The sequence below is a fragment of the Balaenoptera ricei genome, chromosome 1 (genome assembly GCF_028023285.1).
Source record: "Balaenoptera ricei isolate mBalRic1 chromosome 1, mBalRic1.hap2, whole genome shotgun sequence".
Classification (NCBI taxonomy): Eukaryota; Metazoa; Chordata; class Mammalia; order Artiodactyla; family Balaenopteridae; genus Balaenoptera; species Balaenoptera ricei.
In genome coordinates, this window is record NC_082639.1 from 86,452,186 (window position 1) to 86,477,049 (window position 24,864).

A 24,864-nucleotide genomic window follows, 5' to 3' on the forward strand; every position below is an offset into this window, starting at 1 on the left:
ATGCTTAACAATTCCCCTCACACACTAAGGTTTGAGACTTATTGGCTGCCATCATTGAGTGTATATTCGGAATGTAACTAAAATCCTCTTCCCCAGTTTTCTTCTCATTGCCTCAAAATGGAGTATATGTGTCTTTTCAAGGAGAACTATCCCTAGCTGTCCAAGTGCCAAAAAACTCACCTTGATTATTTCCCATTATATTACCTAAGGCACTATGTTGGTATATAAGCATTTCTTGGGACTAAAATGACACATGCCTAGGGCAATCACCAGTTATTGTGGCCCTCTTACTTGGTAGAAATAGGAATTAGTAAGGTCAGTTTTCAAAATTCCTGCTTAGCCTATCTGGAGTTGTATATTTTTATCTAGGGAAACAAAATCACAATTCCTATAAGTGACTAGCCTCTAGCCAATTCAGAAAATTGGGGCAAAATTTATCAAAGTACCCTAGAGTTTTTGACCCAAGATCCAATGTTCTACTAACTAAATCATTTGGGTACCAAAATATATTGCACAAAACTATTGTATTAGTTAGGATAAGATTAGTCTGCTGCCAAAAAGACTCTTAAGGAGAATTCAGTGGCCTAAGGAAGAGTCAAGTTTATTTCTCTCTCATGTTAATAGTCCAACATTAACTCGTGGTCCAAGTTGGGGGGTGTGGCACTACTCCACATGGTTTTTAACTGACTAAATTTCCTTTCATTGTATCTCCTCCATTCTCTAGAGCATTCTACCTGTCTGCATGGTAAATCAGGTTTCTGTACCTTCCAGTTAGGGGAATGGAAGGAGAAGGGGAATGGGAGCATGGAGAAAGCACAGTAAATGCGTACATCATTTCCATTCATAGCCCAGAAGTGCCAACTTTGTCCTGTGGTCACACACTACTGAGAATCAGGCTCATAGATGTAATCTCTGACTGAGTGGCTATAAGCCCGGTGCCAAATGTATTACTATGGAAAAAGGAAAAAAACAGATATTGGTGTACAGCTAGCAGTCCTCATAACTGTACCTTAGACATGCAAACCAAAATGGTATTATTTTTGCCATAAAAGAAATTATTGACGCTGAAAAAAATGCATGTATTTTGTTCATGAGCATAGGACTTTATTAGCTTAAGAAATGAGATATATTCCCTTTTATGGAAAATAAGTCTGTGTCATTTTTCTATTGCTACTTAACAAACCACCCCAAAACTTAGTGGCTTAAAACAGGGATCAGCAATTTTTTTTTCTGTAATGGGAAGATAGTAAATATGTAAGGCGTTGAAGCCTATATAGTCTTTGTTACAACTATTCAACTCTGCCATTGCAGTATGAAAGCAACAATAGACAATACATAAACAAATGACTATGGCTGTGTTCCAATAAAACTTTATTTTCAAAAACATGTCGTGTTCTACATTATGCTCATGGGCTGTAGGTTGGCTGACCTCTGGCTTCAAACAACAACTATTCTATTTTTGCTTATGATTCTGTGGGATGATAAGTTGATTGTCCAGTTAGCAGACAGGTCATCTAAGGCTAAATAATCTAGAATGGGCTTGCTCATGTGCCTGGTGTTTAGCAGGTTGGTTGATCTTGGGGACCTTAGCTGGTATGGCTCATCTCCACCCCATGTGGTCTCTCATACTCCAGGAAGCTAGCTCGAGCTTCTTCACATGTCAGTCTCAGGGCAGCAAAGACAGCAAGCCCAGATGTGCAAGTGCTTGTCAAATCTCTACTTTCAACATGTTTCCTGATGTCTTATTGGCCAAAGCAAGCCACCTGATAAAGCCCAGATTGAAGGAGCAGAGAAACTTTAGCTCTTGATGAGAGGAACAGCAAAGTCATAATGCAAAAGTTGTGTGCAGACAGGGATAGGAGGGATTATTTTAGTCATTTTTGTAAACAATCTACCATGAAGTCTTTGAAGTACTAAAGGACATTACAATTCAACTTAATATTTTTAACAATAAGATGATCTTCATACTTTGTGAACTATAGTGGAAAGTGGATAGGTATAGCTTATCTTAAAATATTACACAGAATTATATTCCAAGGCCAGAGAAATGAAACAAGGATCTTAAGAATAAATCCATATTGAAGACTACCTAGATGAGAGGGTTGTTAAGTAAGCAACTAAGCGGGGTTATCTCTAGACTGTTTAATCTTTTCTTAAATTCCTTATTTCCTGCAGTTGCTACCTTCAAAGTTTCAAGGTATACGTACAGCCTGTCATCTTGATAGACATAGTGGCCTCTGGCTCAGAATTTTCTGTTTGAGCTTTCCAAATAGTGGGGTATACAGCCAACATCAGTCCTTGAATTAACTTATCAAGAAGTTTTGAAGAACTAAAGCCATTGACTTAATCTAATTTAGGGGATGGTGGGTTAAAACCCCAAAAGATGCCCTTGAGCTTCTATATGACTCACTGTAGAAAGCAGAAGTTTTTCTAAACTAATGTACAGAAGAAATATACAAGTATTAGCAATTGTCTTCTTTACAAAATCTAAAAATATATAGGAGAAATCATTCCAGCTGTAAAGCCAGTAAAATAATTTTTACAAATCCTCCTCTCCTGGAATTTTGATGTACTAATTGAAATGTTTTCTAGTGTGTTAGAAAAGCAAAATGGTTCAGTGTTTTATGTAATAGGCTGAATTAAATTACTAGAGTGCTACCATTATTGATGTTTATACTAAGTACCAGGCATCATGTGAAATATATCATCCATGGAAAGGTATGCAGAACATTATGAGGACCTGTCGTATTTATTTTTTCTTCTCAGATGAAAAAAACTAAAAGCCCAGAAAGATTAGGGAATTTCCCAAGGTCCAGGGGTGTGCTGGTAAGCTGGCACATGGGGGTAAAAGCCCTGATTTATATGGTTTGCCAATTTTTGCCATGTAACTAATCTCAACTTGGCTGATTTCAAATTATCAGTGTGATGACAGTGAACATGATGTTGGGAAGAGATGCACATAATCAGCTATCATGATCCAGTAAGAGGTGGCTCTGATACTCCACTGCCAAGATCATAAGCATAATAGGAAGTTGGAGAGCCAGGATTTGAGCTCCTGGCTGTCTACAAAGTCCATCCTTTAAACCATCATACAATAATGCCTTCTGACATAATAAACTATTCACCTGACAAGTCACAAAAGATCATGAAGGTCTACAACATCTTTAATCCCAGAAACATAGATACTTCTTTATTCTCTATTTTATTGAAACAAATACAAGAAATAGTCTCTTAGAATTATTCAATAATCATATGTTAGAGGCCAAGAAAAACTGTATGCTTCTTCCATCACCATTTCTATTATTCTTCCCTTTCCATTATCTTAAGCTTTCACACATTTTGCTAGTGTTGCTTCTTATTCATATTTCATTGCCACTTTTCATCTTAATATCCATATACTTGGTCCCCAACAAATTTTTTGCTGTTTCAGAATGTTGGCTGCTTTTTTATCATTTTCATAGTTTATTAAATTTTTTCTTACCTTGTAGTGTAACTTTCTCACTTATGCTCTTTAGTTCTTCAACATTCTGGCATTCCTTGTTTGAGCAAGTAAGTAGATGGATAGAAGTCTAACTAGTAAAATAAGATGGGTTCACATTTTAAGAATTATTTAACCTTTTTTAATACCAGAGTATCCTCATCTGTAAATGAGGATAATAATAGTACTTACCTTGTGAGGTATGAGTGATTGATCGTTTAAAAAACAAACAAACCAGGAACTATAGCAGGAACAAAAATGGAAGGTATGAAATGGCGGTACGGATGATGCTTTGAGAATGGATGAGATCCAACATCATTTTATGCTGATGAAAAACATCATTTGATGTTTGGTGGGAACACATCTCAAAGATTTGTAAACAAAAAGACTCTTGAAAATGATAGCATTTTTTTCATAACATGAAATAAAATTGCACTAGAGTATTTTCTTTGCATAACAGATTTTATACTAAGAATTTCATCCTTTGTTAAAATAATTAAGATACTCATGAATACCATTTACTGTTACCATGGATTGAAAGAATGACAGATGAGAAAATGAATTTTTCCCCAAATATTCTCATATGTGTTAAGCTTTAAGAAAAATAGAGAAAACAATTTTGCAAATTGGTATGAATTTTTATCTGATTGGTAAGAGGAAATTTATGAAAGCATACCTGTGATGATAGACCAATACATGTTTATACTATGCTGGAGAAAATGAGAAGTTTAAAACTCATCAGAATTTTCATAATTTCTTCAAATAGCTGAATTGAAGTGAGTGGATACCCAGCAAAAATTTTTTTCATATACTTCTGTAGAAAAATAAAAGTACAAATTGAGGTGATTTCTCTTTTTATAAAATGAGCCCCATTATATATTTTCTTCCCATATAAAGATAGAACATATACTGCAAAAGAACAAACTTAAAATGAAGAATTCTCACTGTCTAGTAGTAAAACAAAATCTTACCTTCTGTTTGATGTATTATTCTTGTTACTCCATAACAAAATTCAGTGATATCACGATTTTCTGTTGAAATTATTATTTTATCATGTAGCATACCCTAGAGTTTTGAAGAGTTGTACAGAATGGTGAATAAGAATTTTTTTTGACCTGATGCATTTTCAAGTACATTCAGGCAAATGAAAATAAATAGATAGGAAACAGAGCTAATTAAGAAGATTGAGGTTCAAATGAAATAAAACCGGCAATAGGAACAACATTGAACTCTGAATCAGGAAATGAAGCCATGAGTGAATTCGATTTTAAGCAGTGGTTAATTACAATTAAACTTCAAACATAACTTGTAAATCATGTATCAGAACACTAAATAGAAAATATAACATAGTTTGTGTTTAATATATTTTAATTTACTTTCCTTCCTCAACTCCTACTCTAACGTTGTTATACTATGGAAAGCCAAGTTTCATATGACCAATAGAAGGTAGTTTAATAATGTAATAATGTCAAGGGCTAGAAGGAAATTCTGGAGAGAAAAATCATTGACTTAGAATTTAACCAATATCCTTCTAATAAATGGAAAGTACTGATGAGGGCATAAATGCTGCCTCAACATAAAGAAAAGAAACCTATTGAATATAATACCTCTGTTCTTTCCAAAGCCAACTGATTCTCTTTACTATTCCAATGGCTTCACTTGTTAAATTTCATCGCTTAGCAGAAAAAATGTGCAACTTGGCAATAATATAGTCATATTGGCATTTTTTCCTCCTACAGTTAAATAACTTGAACTTTCCCTCTATATAGCATATTACACTATAGACTTATATGTTGTTTCTCTTCAAATTTTGGTATTGCCATAAGGTGTGAGCTTCACTTATTAAAACAAGATAACTGAGAGCTTTATTTTATTCAGGGGAAAATATGGGGGTCAGTTTTTGCATAAAACTTTAGACTGTAGTAAATCTCATTTTTCTCAGTATTATGGGTTAGATTTTTATTGACTAATAAAATAGCATGATGTTTAAAACATTTACAATAATTTATTTTATATGTAAAAATGTATCACTGATGAATATTGAATCTAAACATACTCTAGTTTAAACAGATTGTAAAGCAGAAGTAGTGAGAAAGCTAAATAAATGATAGATAAATTAAAGAGGAGTCAGGATTAGTCACAAAGTGAAAACGAAAGCTCTAATAATGACAAGGTTGTGAACTAAACATTTAAAGAAAATGCAAGACATATCTTGGATTTCTAAATTTCTATTTCCTCATAGTTTTTCTGGGCTTCATTTTATTATTAGGTTATGAAATCTAACCTAATGGAATAATAAGCATGCTGAACTTACAAAGAATGCCACCAAAATTATCTTGCAACATAAATATGGATTTTGTATTATCCTGAATATAATCACTATATTGTCAAGATGTTATATCTAATAGTTTTTATCCTGCAATGTAGACTACTATAATTCCTCAAACCTTTATTTATTTATATAGACAAGCCATTTTATTATTAGACTTTGCTTTTTGTCTTGAACATTTTATTTTTATATTAATTCTAACTTCTAGAGAACAGTGGAGAATGTTTAAATTGACCATTTTTATGGAGTACGTGATTTGTCATGAGCAATATAAATAAATACATTAATTGCCTTATCATACTTGTATCTGACAGATGGGTCCCCAGGCACAGAGCCTAACCTTTTATTTTGACACCTGCCACATTTTGCCAGCCCTGACCCTTTTTCTTTGCCAGAGTGTCGCTGTGCTGTTCACCATGGTTGCACTAATCCCCAGCTTTTAAAAGGCATAATATTGGAACCCTTCTGAGAATCGCTGCTATCAATCAGCTGATACCACAACATAAAGCATTTTACAGATCCGTCCAACATCCTTTCTTTCCTGTGATTCAAACACATTTTCTCTTATTTCTGTGTCCTACTGGCTCAATAAGATTACATGGAGTTTGTTTTAATCTAATACCCCATATTGTTACCTTCTGATATAAACCATTTAGTTTAGCAGTAATTTCAAATTTAGAATTTACTGGAGAATAATAAAAGAACTTATGTTTCCATTTTTAAACTAAAAGATACTTCTTTACTACAAAGCAAGTATGCTACTTTAATGTAGCTAAGGAGTTAAAAATAATCTGAACACGTTGGTTTGAAAAAAGAAAAAAAACAAGCATCAGGGCAATAAAACATGTTTTGAGAATCACTGTGCACTCAATCTCAAACCTGCACCTTTGATTTCTGGGGTGATTCCAAAAGCCACTAACACATGATATGTGTCTGGATTCATACAAACTAAAAGCACATGCCTGGTCCATTAGACAGTGGTCTGGTTCTAAAGAGTTCTGCAAATCAGAGGACAGACAGAGGGCAGGTAAGCTGTGGAGGCGCATCCATTACTGAAATAATTTAATATAAATTTTAAAGGATTCCCTCCTTGAGAAAAATCAGACTATAATTAATTATGGAAAATGTTGTAAGCAATCTTTTGGAGGGAATATGTTGGAAACAAAGAATTTTAAAAGGAGATAAGTACGTGGGAGACAGATATTTGATAGCAAACATAAAGTTCCACCAGACCAACCCAGTTTGGCTTACAATCTCATTGCAGACTGGAAGCCAATTAGAGACAGGTACACTAACAACCTGCCTTTCAAATACGACATCTGTTGTTTCTGAAGTGAGCTTATTTGGAATAAGGGAAAGAGCCTTGGACTATGTCTTAGATAAGCTAAGTTTCTTCTATAATTTAGACCCATTTATGCCAGCTAGGATATATATGTACATTGCAAGAAGTATGGGATCTGTATCTTAGGACATTCAAAGAAAATGCTGTTTCATGCCTGGGGCTAAGAGAGATTAGAGTTAAAAGGCAATTCTAGAGTTATGGCAGCTTTTTGTACCTCAGCATCAGCGTTTTTGAATCTTTAGTGAGCCACTATTAATATGACTCAGCTGTATTTCACTTCTTCCTCTTTCTTCTCTGCCCCAATCCAAATTTCACAGTTTACTCAGAGTTTCTGCTAGCTCATATTTTAAGCATGTACAAAACCTTGGGCTATCATAGAAAATCATTTTTTCACTTATTAGATCTAAATCCAGAGACAAAAAGACTGAAGGGCCCATCATCTTTTCAAGCCTGGCCACAGTTCATAGATTGCCAGCCAGCCTATTCTTTGGTCCCAATTCAATCAGCTCTAAATGGTGGGAAGCAGAGATTACTTGTGAGTAAACATCTCCACTTAGGTGGCAGATGTTCTGGATGAAAATGATTCTCTTAGAAGGAATATGTCATGACTGACATAGACAATACTCAAAGTGTAGTCCAGAGACTGGAGCTGGTCCCTGTGCTATTTGTTACCCAACCAAAATGATAAGCACATTGAGGATAACCATGTCAGAACTTTTACAGCTATTTGTTAAAGTCATTTGATGGCCGTTGAATCCAATAACAAAAAGTTTAGATTTGTGCTTTGTATACATTTTTGGTTTTTCTTTTCCTAGTAATTAATTTATATTATATTATTAAAAAATAATGGTGACATTGAAAGTGGGTGGTAAACTCATCTATCACTACAGATATTTTGATAGGCACTGGTTTAGAAGACTCCTAGAGTTCTAACTATGGTGCTTGCCTAGCTAATTAAGTAATAATAATCAAATCTTTGCAGTCATATTAGAATCATCTAAATATCAGTTTCCTCTGTAAGGAAACTCACCTTTCCGAGTTATTTATTATCAGTCATAAGGCCATACATGAGAATAAATTTGAAAAGTTGTAATAGGCTAATCAGAATTAACTTATATTTAATTGTTATTAAAGTCTCTACATACATATATCTATATATATATCTTTCCCATATAAGATATAGCTGCAGTGGAGATTTTATTGCTTGTTTATCTTGTATTTGCTATTTTTTGCAAAAGGCAATCAGAGATCAAATTGATAAAGATCTACTCAGGAAACAACCTGTTCTCAATAATTTTACAATTTAGTTGATTGTAAATAAAAGTTAAGTAAAAATATTTTAGCAGTGTAACATTCCAAGAACTACGAGGAAGAAGTACATGTGTAATGAATTAGTGATATAAATATTAAAGACTAAAGACATTCAGAGGAAGGAGAGAGAATTTCATGCTATGGTGATTAAGGAAAATTTTTAGAACAGGTAGGATTTGTACAGTATCTTGAAGAATGAATGAGATTTGGAAAGGTGGGAAGGACAAACTAGGTTATTCTAGGCATAACACAACTTTCAAGCAGAAGCGTAGAGTCAGAACATCTATGTATATGTGTGTGAAATGTGTGGGTATTCCAAAGAAAATAAATAAAATTAGAAACAAAATAAATAAAATTTAAAATTCTAAAAATTAAATCACAATAGGCAATCTTAATTTTTTTGTAGTTTTCCTCACCTAAAGCATGATCTTAAATTATTAAAACTGAAACACTTGAAATAGAATTGCTTTTACATTCATATCATTTACTGTCACATGTTAAATGCAAACAATGGAAGTGCAAAATAATTTAATAAACCATTTTCTTCAAGTAAAACAATAATTTAAATGATAATTTTTAAAAATCTCATAAACAATTCAAAGAATAAAAACACAGTTATTAAAGTATTAGTATTCTTTCCTGTGGATATCTAACATTACAGTCTAATGTAAAGAACAAAACTGAATGGCAAGAGAATTGCTTCCCCTAATAAGCAACTTATTACCTTAGCAATTTTATTACTTTACACTAGGGTCATAATAATTAAATTACAGAATATCATAGAGCATCATGTAAATTTGAACCACTGAACATACAGTGCCTCACTTATAAAAGTCCACCAAGTATGAATGCCACTATTTTAAGACATAAGAACTAAGATATTATTAGCAAAGCAGTGATTTCAATACAGGTTTTTGGTATTTCACATTCAACTCTATGACACCAATTTGAAGTACCAAGATACCAGTAATTTTGTTTGTATAATATTTTTATTTTTATTCTGAATATTTTATATGATAAGATTAAATCAACAATTTATTTGTTCAATTTGTACAAAAATGACAAACCAAAAAATAATCTACAATTCTAAAGTGGTCACTGCCTAATAAGCAAACGTATCATGCTGCTGCAAACATATATTGCAAGAATCATCCTACTCTGATGGCATATAAATAAGACAGTATTGAAAGTGAGAGAGTAACTCTGTAGGAATCTCCAAGTACATAAAATACAATTAAAGATGGTAAAGACAAACTGAAAATGTTTAAACAAAAAAAATCGAAACCACAGTTCTGCCTTAATTTTAAAAACTGCAGTTCCTGGAAAGAAAAAAGGTAATAAAAAAATCAAGTTTATCAAACAATAGGTAGAATTATTTGAAAATGAAAGAATTAGAGGAAAATGTGTAGAAACAGTTTATAACTTCCTCGGCAGCATTTCCCAGACCACGTAGATGTGACAAGAGCTTATCAATCAGTTAGAAAAATACAACAAAATGGATTGAATGAAGCTTTTCCACTTAAGATCACAAATTTATAAAGCCAAAGAATTTTATTTTGGTTTCAATTTGTCTTAAATAATTAAATTTTCTCTACATTTCTAGTATTTTAATAATACTTTTATTAATTGACTCTATGAATAATTTATACTAAAATTTGTTTAATATTCACATGTTATAAATTCTTGCATTTTGCTTTGTAATGTGTTTGTGTTTATCTTTGAACTGTATGAATTCTTTAATTTTGCTTTCTTTCATTAATTTTTAGCAATATTCAAACAAACTACCTAGCATCAGGCTTATCATTTTATCTTACTATTAATTGCCTGTCCAATTGAAGTTCAGTATTAATCAAGCCATACTAGTTGATCTCAGCTGAGGACTCTTTTAAGAAAAAGATGTGATGAGAAGATCGTGGTTGTCAAATGCTGTTTAGTCAGTGAGCTGGCTTCTCCTTTTACTTTGTTTCTTTCCACTTATCCTAATCCCTCCTTTCCATAAACTCCTCTGCAATGTAGCAATTAGACTTATTCCTTCAATTAAATATGATATCCGTATAACATATACTACTAAAAAGTTATCTTTTTCTTTTAAAGATTATGACTCTTCAAAGAACGGTCAATATTCACCGCTTTGTTGTTTACCACACATTTCGCCCCTCAGCTACTTTTCAATTTGGCGTCCTGTACCCCAGCTGTAGATAGCAAGACTCTTTAGTTAGCAAACTCACGGCCTTTCCTCAGAACTAATTCTGAGTCACCTTTTGCTTTTTTATATTACTTATCACTCTTATCTTAAAATGTATTTCTTTTGGCTTCCTTGACTTCTTTTAACTTTGACGATTTGTTTGCCTCCTTCCCTTTTTTGCCCTGGAATGCAGGTATTTCCTAAGGATCCGCTTTCTTTTTTTCCTTTAGTTTTCTAATCTTCTGTGGAATGTAGCTCTTGTCTCTCCCTACTTTAATCTCTGTGAGGATTTTCCTGAAATCACTCTCTCTCACTCCACACCGCCCACTGGATCAACCTGACATGCCACCAGCACCTCAAACTCAACGCGTCCAAAAGCTTTTCTCTCCTCTCTCCACACACTTTCATATTCCTTGGGTAGCAGGACCATAATCCTAGAAAACCAGACAGGAATACTGCACTGGGGTCTCACTCCCCACCCCACCATCCTCACCACATGTCTTGAGTTTAGAAATTGTGTGGATTTTGCCTTCACAATATTCCTAACATCTGCTTCCCCATCCGGATTCTCATTTTTGCTGTTAGTCTCTCATTTAACTTTGATCTAAAATATCAAAATAATTATATAACTTGATTCTCTATATTCACTTTCTTCCTGTAAAACATAACTCTGATCATGTTCAGAAACCTCCAATGATTTTTTATGAGAATTCTAAATTACTTGTTTTTAAATTTCAGTAACCTCTACTCTTTGGCCACATATACTTGTCTAGCCTTATTTTTAAATTCTGTAACTTTTAAGATACATTTCCCCTGTCTTTTCTCCCTTACAATAGACTGTAAGTTTCTTAAGAGTTAGGGCTTGGTTATTATTTGTCTGCGTGTTCCCTAGACCTTCACACAACATTTTATTCTAGGATCTCAATATACATGTTTTCATAGTGAATGAATAAATGAATGAAGTAGCTTTTACCCACCACCTCTTCATCCTGGAAATTCTAACATTCCAGACTAGCAATAGAATTCTCTTAAGATCAAACCTAATAAAAAAAAACCAGAGTGGTGGGTCACAGCCCTGGATGCACCCTGGAATCACTGGGAAGATTATGAGAAACAGTAACGCTCCACCTCCGGAGACTCATTTAATCGTCCTGGGTGGGATTCAGTAAAACGGTATTTTTAAACGTTCTCCAGGTAATTTGAAGTACGCCCAAAGTTAAAAACTTTTGAGCTAGAGAGAAAGTGTGGGTTGGGGAAATTGGAATTTTGAATTTAGTTCAAGATTAATTTTCACATACTATATTTACCCCAACAATAAAATCCACCCAAATGAATCTTTTCACTGTCTCTAGCATCAGAATTGGATACTTAATAGATCTACGGCTAATGGAAAATATACATAGAAAAAAGAATTAGTTTTAATAGAATATTAGACTTTTAAAATCTATAGGTAATTATCTGAGATTAAACTATTCAAAAAGAATATTAGCCCTGAAAGTAAACCACCGTAATTTATGCCTGGTTCTTTTATTCTAATTATGCAGTGATCTGTTTATTCAACCAACATTAATATTCAGTTATGTGTTGGTTGTTTATAATTGCAATTTTAATTTATACAGAAGTAATTTCATATCAGATTGTTTTAAATTCTAGAGTTTATTGATCCTTAATACATCCTATGTAATCATTAACAGTATTGAGTTATTGGACCTTGGTAAGATCTTCAAGCTCATTAAGCGTTTTGAATCCTTTATGCTTTAAAGAGGGAAAGGGTACAAATGATGTAATCATTTCTGAGTTTTTAATATTCCATTATTTTGTCTTGCTCTCTCTTTAAATACAGATATAACACATATTTGGGAATATGTTTTACATTTTAGATATCACCAAGCAGCCAAACGGTATTATTTATCTAACCCTTATTATTTTAGAAAGTAATTGTTTTTAACACCACCATTTGTGACTCAGTAATTCATTAACTAGTTCTGAAATGCTAACCAATTTTTTTTCTTAATAAGTTCCTCCTGTGTCACTACCCTCCCTCCTCTACCTTAACTCTGCTCCAAAACTGTCAATATTTCAGAATAATATAGAGGTAAATGCAGGAAAAAAAATTTTTTTTAATTCTGAAACTGGTGTCAAAAAACCTGAAGCCTTTGGAGGTATGGAGAAGTCTCAGAGTATAGATATATTTATGAGAGGGAAATTTGTGAAAAACTAAAAATGTGTCACCCCCAACCCCATCTAGGCTTGCTGGGCATGGAGGAGGTGGAGTAGAAGTGATATAAAGAGATTATCTATCATTAGAAATATAGAAGGGATGAAATAAAGTGAGCCACCTGAAAGAGTAAAGCAGGCAGGAATAAGGAATGTGTAATAGATGATTACAAACGTGGACTCGAGCCAGACTGCCTGTGTTCAAATCCCAACTCAGGCGTTCACTAAATGTGTGACCCCAGGCAAGATACTGGCAATTATGTTGCCTAATTTTTTCTATACTGTAAAAAATGGGGATAAATAAAATATCTACCTCATAGAGCTGTGGCAGGAATTAACTGAGTTGGGGATGCTGGAGAAGATGTGGTCTCACTCAGACCTCCCAGCTCCCCACGTATGTCAACATCTTTTTCCTCCCTTGGCTCTGTGATGATGCTTCATCCTCATTCCTTCCTATTATCTTGACTATTCTCTCAAACTCAGTTCATGTAAGACCACTGTCTTTAAGAGTTGTCTTCTACCCAACACTCTAGGTCACAGGCATCCTAGAAAGACCCTGACACCTGCTTAAGACACTTCTCCAAGCTTTGCCTCCTACCATCTAAGCTGAATTTCTTCATTTTTCTTTGCTCAATCCCTTTACTTGGACCTTGCATTTAGATGGCACACCAGCCTTTTGATTTGGCATCTTCCCCCCCTGTTTCATCCTCTCAGCACCTAATGTGCTTCTGATAAGAGGAGGACACACTGCCTCTGCACTGGACCAGACTTCCAAGATTCTTCCCAGGCCCCAGGTCCAGAAGCCTCACCTCCCTTTTCTCCTTGGGATGATCACACAGCCTCCACAGTAGACTTCTGTCTATCCAACTTCCCCTTAAAGGATCAAGGATCCTCTCATTTTCTCATTCCCCACATTAACCCAATCTCCTTTTCCTCCATGATTGCAACATTCATTGATGATAGGCTAATAAAAATAATGACTTAACATCGATTGAATGCTACTGTATACCAAACACTTTTTGGAGATAGGTAGTATTATCTTCATTTTGCAAATGAAAAAACTGAGGCACAGAATGAGTAGGCAACATAACCAAGGTCACACAGCTCATAGATGGGAAAGGAAAAAATGAAAGTCTGAATCTCCACACTGGATTTCTACTAAGTGTGGTTTTTAGAAGCAGACTGTCTGGGTTTGAATCCTACTTGGCTGGGAGCTGTGTGACCCGAGGTAAACCGTTTAATAGATCTGGGCCTCAGTTTCTAATTTATAAAATTGGGATCGTTATGCCTGTCTCCCAGGATTTATGGGAGTGTTAAGTGGGATAATAAATGTTAAGGCACTTAGAACAATACCAGCACTTAGAAAGTGCTTTAATGGTTACTTATTGTTATTATTCTTTATTGCCTCTTCCTGAGGGCTAAATCTTTGTTCCCAGTTTTTTGAGCACTGACCCATGTATCTGACTCTGCTAGATGCCTGGATGTCCCACAGATGTCTCAACTCATTATTATCGCCCCAACTTATCCTTCTAGTAGAGCTTACCTTGGCGAATGCTGTTATACAAAACACAGGAGTCATCCTGGGCTCCTCGTTGTTAATCAGTTAATCCGAACAATGAATTTCCCCATATTTTTCCAGCCTTAAAAGTTATCCCATCTTCCCTCCTCTCACTCCTACCTATAGCAGACTCATTTATCGTAATAGTGAAATACTTAATGATAGTTTACTATTAAAAAACAAACAAAAAAACAGGAACCCTGCTATGTGCCAGCGAGTCAATGACAATCATAAAATGAATAGTATCTAATCTCTTCTCTCAAGGATCTCACAGTCTAATTAGGAAAAGAACACATTAATAATTGAACACCAAGTGGTGAATGCTTTAACAAGGAATATGTCAGGTATTAACGGAAGGTGGAAATGGGGATTATGGATGGTGTGGTGAAGAAGGCAATACCAAAGGTCAGTCTCATTCAACAAGCCAATGATACAAGGCTCTGTGCTAGGTGTTGGGGTATTTCTTCTGACCTGGAGAATATCATAGTCTATGGGAGAAACTATAAATATATATTTCAGTATAAAATAGCAAATGCTAAGACAGAGGGAGACACAGTGAGTTCTGAGAGCATAATCGAGGTCTGCAGCATAAGAATAAGACATTTTAGAAATGTCAGGATCTAAACTGCCTCTGCCTTATTTGACTTGTCTTACTGGAAAAACCTATTTTTAAGGCTCTCTTCAGATGTTGCCTTCAGTTTGAGGCTGATCCTGGCTTCCTTCCAAGTGGGTTTGGTTCACAGTGTCCATTTCACCCCACTCTCATCACTCCACCCTCAGCCTTTTACCTCTCCTTGACCACTCCTCTGTGAGAGCAAATGTAATTTCTTTTTTAAACGATTATTTGCATGGTACTCTTTCTCCCAGCCTATTATCAAGTGAGACATCTCAATATGTGGGGAGTTTGCCACCATAAAAACCTCATTTTCTTATAGTAATCCACTCAATTATCAAACGCTCTACCCAGTTAATAACAAACTGCATTTGGTGACTTCGGAAATTTACCATGATTGAAAATGAGAGTTAAGGATGCAGTTTACATTTAATCAAGGTGTTCCTTAATACAAATAGTGCAAATGGGTATAAAATATCTTCAAAGCTTTAATTTTCTTTATCATTATAGCAGTCAGATTACATTTAAGATGTGTTTATATTCAGTGGATTTTTTAAAATTAAAACATTAGTCACAATGAAATACCTATGTATTACATATAATACTATATGTAAGAACTCAGTAAAGTTTAGTTGTTGTTGTTAAATCTCTTGTACTCAAATTATCTTCATTGATAGCCAAGATATGGAAGCAACCTAAGTATCTATCAACAGATGAAAGGAAAAGGAGCTGTTGTGCGTAAATATATATACAATGGAATGTTAGCCATAAAAAAGAATGAAATTTTGCCATTTGCAACAACATGGACAGACCTGGAGGGGATTATGCTTAGTGAAATAAGTCAGAGAAAGACAAATATTGCATGTTTTCAATTATATGTGGCATCTAAAAAAATACAACAAACTAGTGAACATAATAAAACAGAAACAGACTCCCAGGTACAGAGAACAAACTAGTGGTTACCAGTTGGGAGAGGGGTGGGGGGAGGGGGGACGTAGGGGAAGGGGATTAAGAAATACAAGCTACTAGGTATAAAATAAATAAGATACAAGGGTGTAATGTACAGCACAGGGAATATTTTATAATAACTTTAAATGGAGTATAATCTACAAAAATATCGAATCACTATGTTGTAAACCTGAAACTAATAAAATATTGTATAAATTTAAAAACTTATCTTCATTGAACATACGAGCACTTCCCCAGTGTTTCCTATGTGCCAGGCACTGAACAATCTGACCTAACAGAGCTGCCAGCCACTAATTCATAGGGCATCGTTGTACAATTTGGAAAAGACACTCTTCCTCAAGACATTTTTGTGTCCATCTTGAGGAATTTGTCATAATAAACTAATTTTATTAGAAGAAGCCATCATACTGCCATCAGCAGAAAAGTGTTGTAATAAATACTTAAATCTGCAAGGCATACAATGTGAATGGCTCCTCTAGGATTGTGCAGTAAGCAACCTACACAACCATTCACTGCGGTCCAGCTTAGTCTATCCTTGTCCTCAAAAAGAATGCTACATTTGGTAAGAAAAATAAATGCTTCAATAATGCTCTAAATCAGAAATCATAAGTTTATATAAGTAAGTAATTTACTATAAAATTATTACAAAGAAATACCATCTTAATAAGTAATGAGTATCATACATGGTTTCAATTTGGCAAAATGCTATGCTGACTGTGAGACTCTGAGAAGTCACACTATAAACAGTGGTGAACTTTTGACTATGGTCATTATTTAGAAAATCTGTTTTTTAATAAAAGCAGCTGAGAATCTGTCAGACACACAATTATTGGGTTGAAATTGACCTAAATAAGTCCACATGTTCAAAATCCTTCCAGAAAAAAAAAAAAATCCTTAAACCACCTAAAATAAATATCTATCTTTTAAAAAAAATATTAACAATTCATATTATAAGAAAATCCTCCTTATAGTTAAATCCACAGTGCTTAGAATTTAATGTCTTTTATTCTCTCAATGTGAGAATAAATGATACAACAAATGTATAGTGCCTGGATATGGTAGGTACTCTATAGGTGATGAAATCCTTCTTTAATGCATTTAGAATACTTTTCAGGTTTCCTGTATTATGACAAGTTACAGTATTAACTTCCTGCAAGCAAATATAAATGAATAATCAACTAGTTGATTACAGTACCTGAAATTTTCTTTATAAAATGTGGATATGGCAGTCTGTGATCTCAGGTTCACATTAGAACATATGTTGCACAAGTACAAGATTTAACCAGGAGATAGTAACATTGTAAACATTATTCCAAATTTGAAGAAAATGGCTTTTTAATATTTATAGCTATCACTGATTTTTAAAAATTGGGAATGCCCAGGTTTTATGAATTGAGACAATGGTAAATAACTAATTAACTAAATAAATAAAACTGAGCAATGCCTTTTCATTACCATGGAATCCCTTTACCTGTTCTCTTTTTCTTAACGATTTCTTTATGTTCTCTTTTTCCCAACATTTCTCAATTTTTTTTCCATTCAGCTTCTTACTGCCACATATAACTCTAACATATTAAAATTTTCCACAATTTCTTTTCTTTCTTTCCTTATATTCTTTTTTTTAAATCATAGATTACCTAAGATATATTAGAATACTAATGTGTTTGGATTACTGCAAGAAGGATTCCATTTGATCTCAATATCTATATTGACCTGTTTTCTTCAGTTTTATGTAGCCCAATTAGCAGCAGATGTTTTTTGTTTGTTTTTGAACATTTTATGTGTAGAATGTTTGTATTTTTCATAGTAGTTTTTCTTCTAATTGTGTTGGCACTTTTAGTGTATTTCTAGCCTTTTAATTGTACAGAAAAAAAAAAATCCTCTAATGCTGCATCATGAGAGATAAAAGGGACACTTCTATCTTCGTGCTTCATAATTACAACCTGCAGTCAGGAATGGAAGTCGTAGTGGCACAACTAGAGAGTTGTTTATCAGGGACATAAGATTAAGGAGTCTGAAAGAAGAATGCACCCATTAATTGTAGAGAAAAAAGTAAGGGGATCATTTTCTTAATTACATGGAAATGTAGGAAGAAAAAAATCTAGGAAAAAAGACTAAAAATTGCATTTCTGTAACAATTAGTAGAGAAAAGAAAACTTTAATCAATTTATTTTCACAGTTTCTACACAAATAGATTCAAAAAGAATTATCCACACCAAAATGATTCAATTACTTATTTTTTCAGTGAATTTAGTAACTATCTTTTTCCTGATTGAGTGAACCAACCAAATGTTTGATAACTTCTAGTGGACGTTGACAGCATATTGATGTCAGTCATGCCAACAGTTTTTTTTTAATAAATACTAAACTGAGACTATCCTTTGAATTTCTCATTAAATATGAAAGTTCATATTATTTCCTTGTTGTACTCTTGAAAAAACTCTTACAAACAGGGCCAAACATCTCTTAGAGAGGAAAAAAGGAATTTACCTCCTTGACTTTACCAAGAACTGTTACTCAAAATTTGCTGTTATTGTTGTTGTTTAATTCAGGGGAAAATGCTATATTAAGCAGTGAAAAAAGTAAGAGAACATGTGTTTTTTTAAAAAATATAGCTGCGATATAAATGAGAGTAATTGATCTGTAGCACATCAATCCAACTTCATAAGAAACCTTCTAAATTATATAATAATTAAAAACTATGTAACAGAACTGATTGTTGCTTAAAACAAAACAATCTTTTTAGGGAAAACTAGTAACAATAAAATCTGTTTTTAAATCCATAGAGTTTAAGTTGCTATTTAAATGATGATATAAAGGAAAATAAACTGACTTTTGATTATACATTTAATGTTAATTCAAGTGCCTCTTGATATCACCTTAAATTAATTTCAGCTATAAAATTGCCTGTTGACATCTGGTTTTATAAATCTCTTGTTAAGAAAGATTTGCATTATCTATCATTTAGTTCTAGGTTGTATTTAAACAATAAAACTTAGTGTTTGCAATATTATTGTCATTTCTACCTAAAACTTAGCTAGATTTAGCAATATACTTTACCCACTTATTTGCACAGTGGCTCCCTAATTTATACTTTATAAATTATTTATTTATAAATAAATAAATCTCTATGGATTTATTTATTTATTAATGAAATATGTCCTTTAGTATTTCTTTCAAGTGACACACTTTGTGTGTCATTGTATGTCTTTAAACTTTTTTATTCTACCCTCTTTTGTAAATGTTAACTTTACTTTGAATGTTATTTCCTCAGCCTTTGAAGTTATTACTCCATTCTCTTCTAGCCTCTCCTAATGATGATGAGGTCTGTTATCAGTCTGATTGTTCCTTTGTAAATAAGGAACTTATTTCTCCTTTATCTCTATTTGATTCCAAGATTTTCTCTTTGTCCCTGATGTTCTGCAATTCACGACAAAAAGTGACTAAGTATAATTTGTTTTATTTTTTATCTAACTTTTTGATATGAGGACTCATTTCTGTCTTCAGTTCAAGATATTTTTCAGCCATCATTTCAACTATTTCCCCCTCCCTATGAACACTATTATTTCTTACTTGGATTATTATTAGACATATGTCAGAGCTTCTTGATTGCTTTTTTGTCTCCACGTCTTTTAAATTCTCTTTAATGTCTTTTTTTTTCTTTCCATCTCTCTCTTTGTGCAGCATTTTGCATGCTTCAATCTTCCTATTCACTCATTTTCTCTCCATCTATGTCTAGTCTACTTTATATACTTTTCAGTATTGTTTTATTCCAATGACTTTATTGTTTTATTTGATTGAAAACCTTTTTTGGTTTATACTCGTGGAAGCTGTGAACTCAGGATTCTATACTAAGTCTTGAATAAATAATGCCAAAATATTGAGGTAGTAATTCCAGAGAGGAAAATCCTATGATTAAGCTACAAGATGCATGCAAGAAAGGATGAATCATTATCTTAGTAGCCTTAGCATCTAGTAAACAGCCTGGCAAATTGTATATCTCAATAAGTGTTTACAGTATAGATTAAATATAAACCAACTAAGTGATAAACTTAGCAATAGTATATGCTAGCATTGATAGGTTGTCCTTTCTAATTGTCAGTGGTTCAAGTACAATGATTCTCAAACCAGAGATATTAAAAAAACACTTCAGGAGAACTTTAAAATGAAGATTTACAGGCCTCACCACAGAGTTTCTGATTCAGTAGGTTTGGAAAATGTCTAGAAGTCTGTATTTTCACATGTTTGATTTTGATTCTGGGAGTACAGAAAGTATTTAGAGAAATATTACCTGAGTGTAATCAGATTTAGAAATGATAGTAGAGGTAGGTAAACCAAAGATTCCTCTACATGATTTAGTCAGTAGAGAGGACAGTTGAAACTGACAGGAGAGAAGACCTTTGGAATAAAGCTGAATAACAGGAGAAAAATTTGAGAAAGGCTGATCCTGCCCTTATCAAGTATTATATCAAAGCTAGATCCTTTAAAAAATATGTAAATAATAAATGTTTGGTCATTTGCTCTAGTAAAAAGCAGCATTTTACAGCATACATTTTTTTAAGTCTTTACATGGTTTCCTTAGTTAAAACCATTTGAAAATCGGTAGAAAAGGTTAATATTGAGTCTTTTTTGCTTGTGGATTTATTTTTTTAAAAAAAGCTTTGCATTGAATTTTGTACAATCACAGAATGATAATGTAATGTAATTTAGCCTAATATCTATTTTGTGTTAGATGACAGTTTTATTAAGCAGAACCAATAATCATCTTTATTGAGTCATAACGACCCATTATAAATGGTCTCATTTTCCCTAATTTTAATTTTACCTCTTAGAGTATGCCTTTCTAGAATTGCTAAAATGGTTACACTTGGTTTCTTTCATAAATATAATTTTAACAATCACCATAGAAACATAAGTCATCTAGTAGTTAGTACCACTATTCTATATATTTGATACAAAACTATTTTAGTGTCTTGGTTTGTCAATTAAACTTTCAGACAAGCAAATTTCAGGAAATTAAATTACCATCCTTTATGTGTTGGAGGCTTAAACTGAGATGAATAGTCTTTTCCTTCTAGGATGCCACCTTTCAGACCCCTGTATGTATTAGGGTAGGGATTAGCAATCAGATTAGACAAAAGTGGGACTTGTCCCCAGCAGCCTCTAGAATAACTGGATTCACAATCGCCTCTTTAAAAATATCAACAAGCTAGGGTGGTTTTATGTTTATCAGGTATTTTAGCTTAAAGTGAAAAAATTTAGACAACAATCAGATTATTTTTTGTCCCAACAGTTGCACTGATAGATGAGGGGAGAGAATGAAGTTATTTAGGTCATAGATACTTCAGAGCAGAGAGGACATAAGAAGTTCTCCAATTTTAAGGTTGTTTCATATAATATTAAATATCTATTCAATGTCATATAGTTTACAGAGCATTCTCACTTGCTTCCTTTCATATAGGCCCACACCTTTTCTTCCAGAGGAACATCATTATTATTCTAAATTTACACTGAGGGGACTAAGTGTCAGAGAAATTAACTCACAACCAAGACGGTTACCTAGTTCGAGTGGAGGCAAAGCTTATGCTCTTTTTCCACAACATCAGAGTCTTGACAGTCAGAGCACATCCCAAAGGCTCTGGATGCCTGGGAACAGAGGCAAAAGGTCAAAGAAGTTCAAAAAATGGAGGGTGAAGGTCACCTCAACTACAAACTTTACCAGCTTTATATTATTGTCCTGGGACCAGCATGCAACAATTGCTTAGAATTCAAGGAAAGTCAACTCCTTCCAGCTTCTGTCATGGGCACTATAGGTGGCTCCTGTTGCTTCTGAGTAATAATTCTATTTCATCTATACATGATTAAATATAACTTTCTTCTATAAAATTTGTGCCTAGGTGAACTAAAGATGTATTTCCAAGAATTCAAGGGTACTATGAAGAAAGATCCATCCATGGATGCAAATATGAATTAACCTATGATGCCATTATGTAATTTGATATTTTACTTTATATTATATATTTATTTATTCAATAAGTAAATAGTGAATGCCAGAACTGCGTTATACACTGGGATCATAGAGAAAAAAGACACAGTCTCTGACCTTATAAAGCTCATACTCTGGTTACGGAGAAAGGCATTGACAATACAACATGGTAAGTAATATAGTAGAATTCATAGGAGGTCCTGGGAATGCAGAGGGACAACCTTTAAACCAACCTTCCAATTGTTTTTGAAATTATTGTTTTGCTGTGATTCACTTACATACATGCATATCAATTATTTGAAAGTTTGCACGTATGTGTATATACATATAGTATGTAGCTTTACTCTTTCTCAGTTGCTACCTACCTAATCTGTAAATAAAATAATGTTCCCGAGTTTGTTCAAACGGAAAAAATTCATGGAGAATGGTAAATTAGAATTGCTTTGATTGCACTTGGAGCATGTGGTTAATACAATGAATACTGGGCTATCTATTTTTATAGGGGTCTTGATAAGCCATGCTGATAGTAGCATTTTAAAAAGTCTTGGGTAAATTAACAAAAGAAATGCTTTTATTTTTAGCCTAACAGATGTTTAGTTTCTGGTTTATAACCATCTCTTAAAACATTCGAATCACTGGAATGCTGCAACTACCCAGGAATTCTGCCAGTCTAGCAAAGTCTTTAAGATAAATCTAGAATAACTGAGAAAATAAGATATCTCTGTCAATATGTCCCATATCTATAAAACTCTTGGTCACAAATTATGGTTCTCTGAAAATCCATGTTCTCCACTTGGGTTTTTAGGTCAATAGTTATATCCATTTGTTAGTATAAATAATACAAATTATCTGAATTCTATCAAGTTTTTTGGTTATATTTATATTATTTTTATTTTAAATAAAAATGATCATGGTATTTGGAGTAAGTCTTTCTGGCCAAATTCTGAAGCTTTCACTATCTTTGGCTCTAGACAAGTTTTTTACTCCAAGATTTAGTTTCTTACCTTGAAAATGAAGATGATTCTTACCACATAGTTCTATTGTCAGGATCAAGCACAATATATTATATAAGGAACGTGTATAGCACAAGGCATAGGGTAGCTTCTGGGTCAGTGATAGTTTTTATTTTTGCTTGGCTATGATAGTTTTTATTTTTGCTTGGCTATAAAACCTGTGCTGGATAATACTTTAACATTTAAACACACCTTCTTACAACATTCCGATGGTGGCATTTAGTCAAAAAATGTAATGATTCCTATTCATTTATTTTGTGGGGACATCAAACTCACCTGTCAGTGATTGGCCTGGCCCATATGATCCGACCACTCAAAATATTACTTGGGTTGTGTTTCCCCACCAAAAAAGGGTGAGACATACAAAGTATTTTCCTTTTATTTTCTCATAGTTGTAGCGTTAAGTGATGCCTGACATTCTATTTTGAATGCACAGGCTGAAGGCTTTACAATAAAAAGGAACTGGGGATGCTTTTTGAAATTCATCAGGGTATAATGACACCAGTTTATTTTTAAAACTGGATTAAATGTAGTTGTATTATTTGACACCATATGGATATTCGAGCTTAGTTGGTCAGAACTTGGTACTAGTATGTCAGGTTAGGGTATTCAGTCTCCCTCATGTACTAATTACAATCTGATTGATTTTTCACTCACCGGATTTTTGTTTTGTTTTGTTCTAGGCTCTCCGACTGCAGCTGTAACTTCAACTTGCCAGTGTACACCATTGCTCACAAGAGGACCAGATGAGAGAGTGTGAATGAATTTATTGCCAACCCTTTCCTACTCCCCAAACAAAACAATTTTGTAGATTTGTTATTGATGGGTCATAGCACCATCTTCATATACAAATGACAACATTTCATATGGCATTATTTTCAGTATAAATGATAACAGAGATCATGGGGAGACTGTACAAATTATCTTGGGCTATTGTCTTATTTATAAAGTACAGTTATGTTTTCCACTGATTTACATTCTGACATCTTAGCTGATTATGTTATTTGCTTCTTTTATGCTCGTCCTCCCCTTAGATCTGGCATAACTATACTTTTCTTTACTATTCTTTCCCTTGTTAGATTGTGTATTGTCTCTGAGCGGCAAAATACGTTTTTTATTATTATTATGAGAATGCTAAGTATTTACCTAATTACCCTTCAGAGAACACTGGAAGAAAATGCAGTTGAACAAATGGATGAATACTGGAAACGGATTACTGAATACTTATATTATTTCTGGAAGTCAGCAGCTGTTTTCTCTTACTTTCAAATAGTTTTATTCTAGGTTTCTTTTTTTTTTTCATGACAGTTTTTCAAGCTTATAGCTGGTAATTTTTTCTTCCTGTTTGAAAAAATATTCCAGGAGCGTGCAAGTACTCAGATAAATATTTTCTATTAAATATTCATGAATTTCAGAACTGATTAATACATTTGTTCATTTTTAGAATGAAAAATAATATAGTATTTATTTTTATATCATGGCTTTCAGTTCACATATAAGTTCAAAGAATTTCAAATTAAATTTTATGCCAATCCAAAAATTGAATTACTGATATAAGTAAAAGGGCATAAGCCCAATACAAATAGTCAGACAGAGAAGAATCTCATTAATTTATTTTAGGCCGTCAATCAGTCATCCATCATACAATATCGAGAGCATAACTTTGTGCCAGGGATTTCTGTAGATACCAAGTTGAAAAGACATAGTACGACTCCTCCAAAATTACATACTCTATTAAGAAAGGTAGATGATGTGGATGTGAAAACAAATTAACATCAATACAGGGCAGTCAGATCTATCATAGAAATACGTAGAGTCACTGAGAGACTACCTAGCCCAATGGATAATCCAATCTGGCAGACC

General features: G+C 33.5%; 1 long non-coding RNA gene across 2 annotated transcripts in view; it reads left to right on the top strand.

Annotated features, from left to right (window-relative positions):
* LOC132350815 (uncharacterized) overlaps window positions 1-24,864 on the top strand; it is a 91,662-nt gene that overhangs the window by 61,436 nt on the left and 5,362 nt on the right. Inside the window, exons 4-5 of one of the 2 annotated variants that reach the window (XR_009498016.1) lie at window positions 21,900-21,992; window positions 23,685-23,757. This is a non-coding gene — a long non-coding RNA (uncharacterized LOC132350815). The remainder of the gene's footprint in view (window positions 1-21,899; window positions 21,993-23,684; window positions 23,758-24,864) is intronic. The other variant, XR_009498015.1, reaches the window with a different exon arrangement.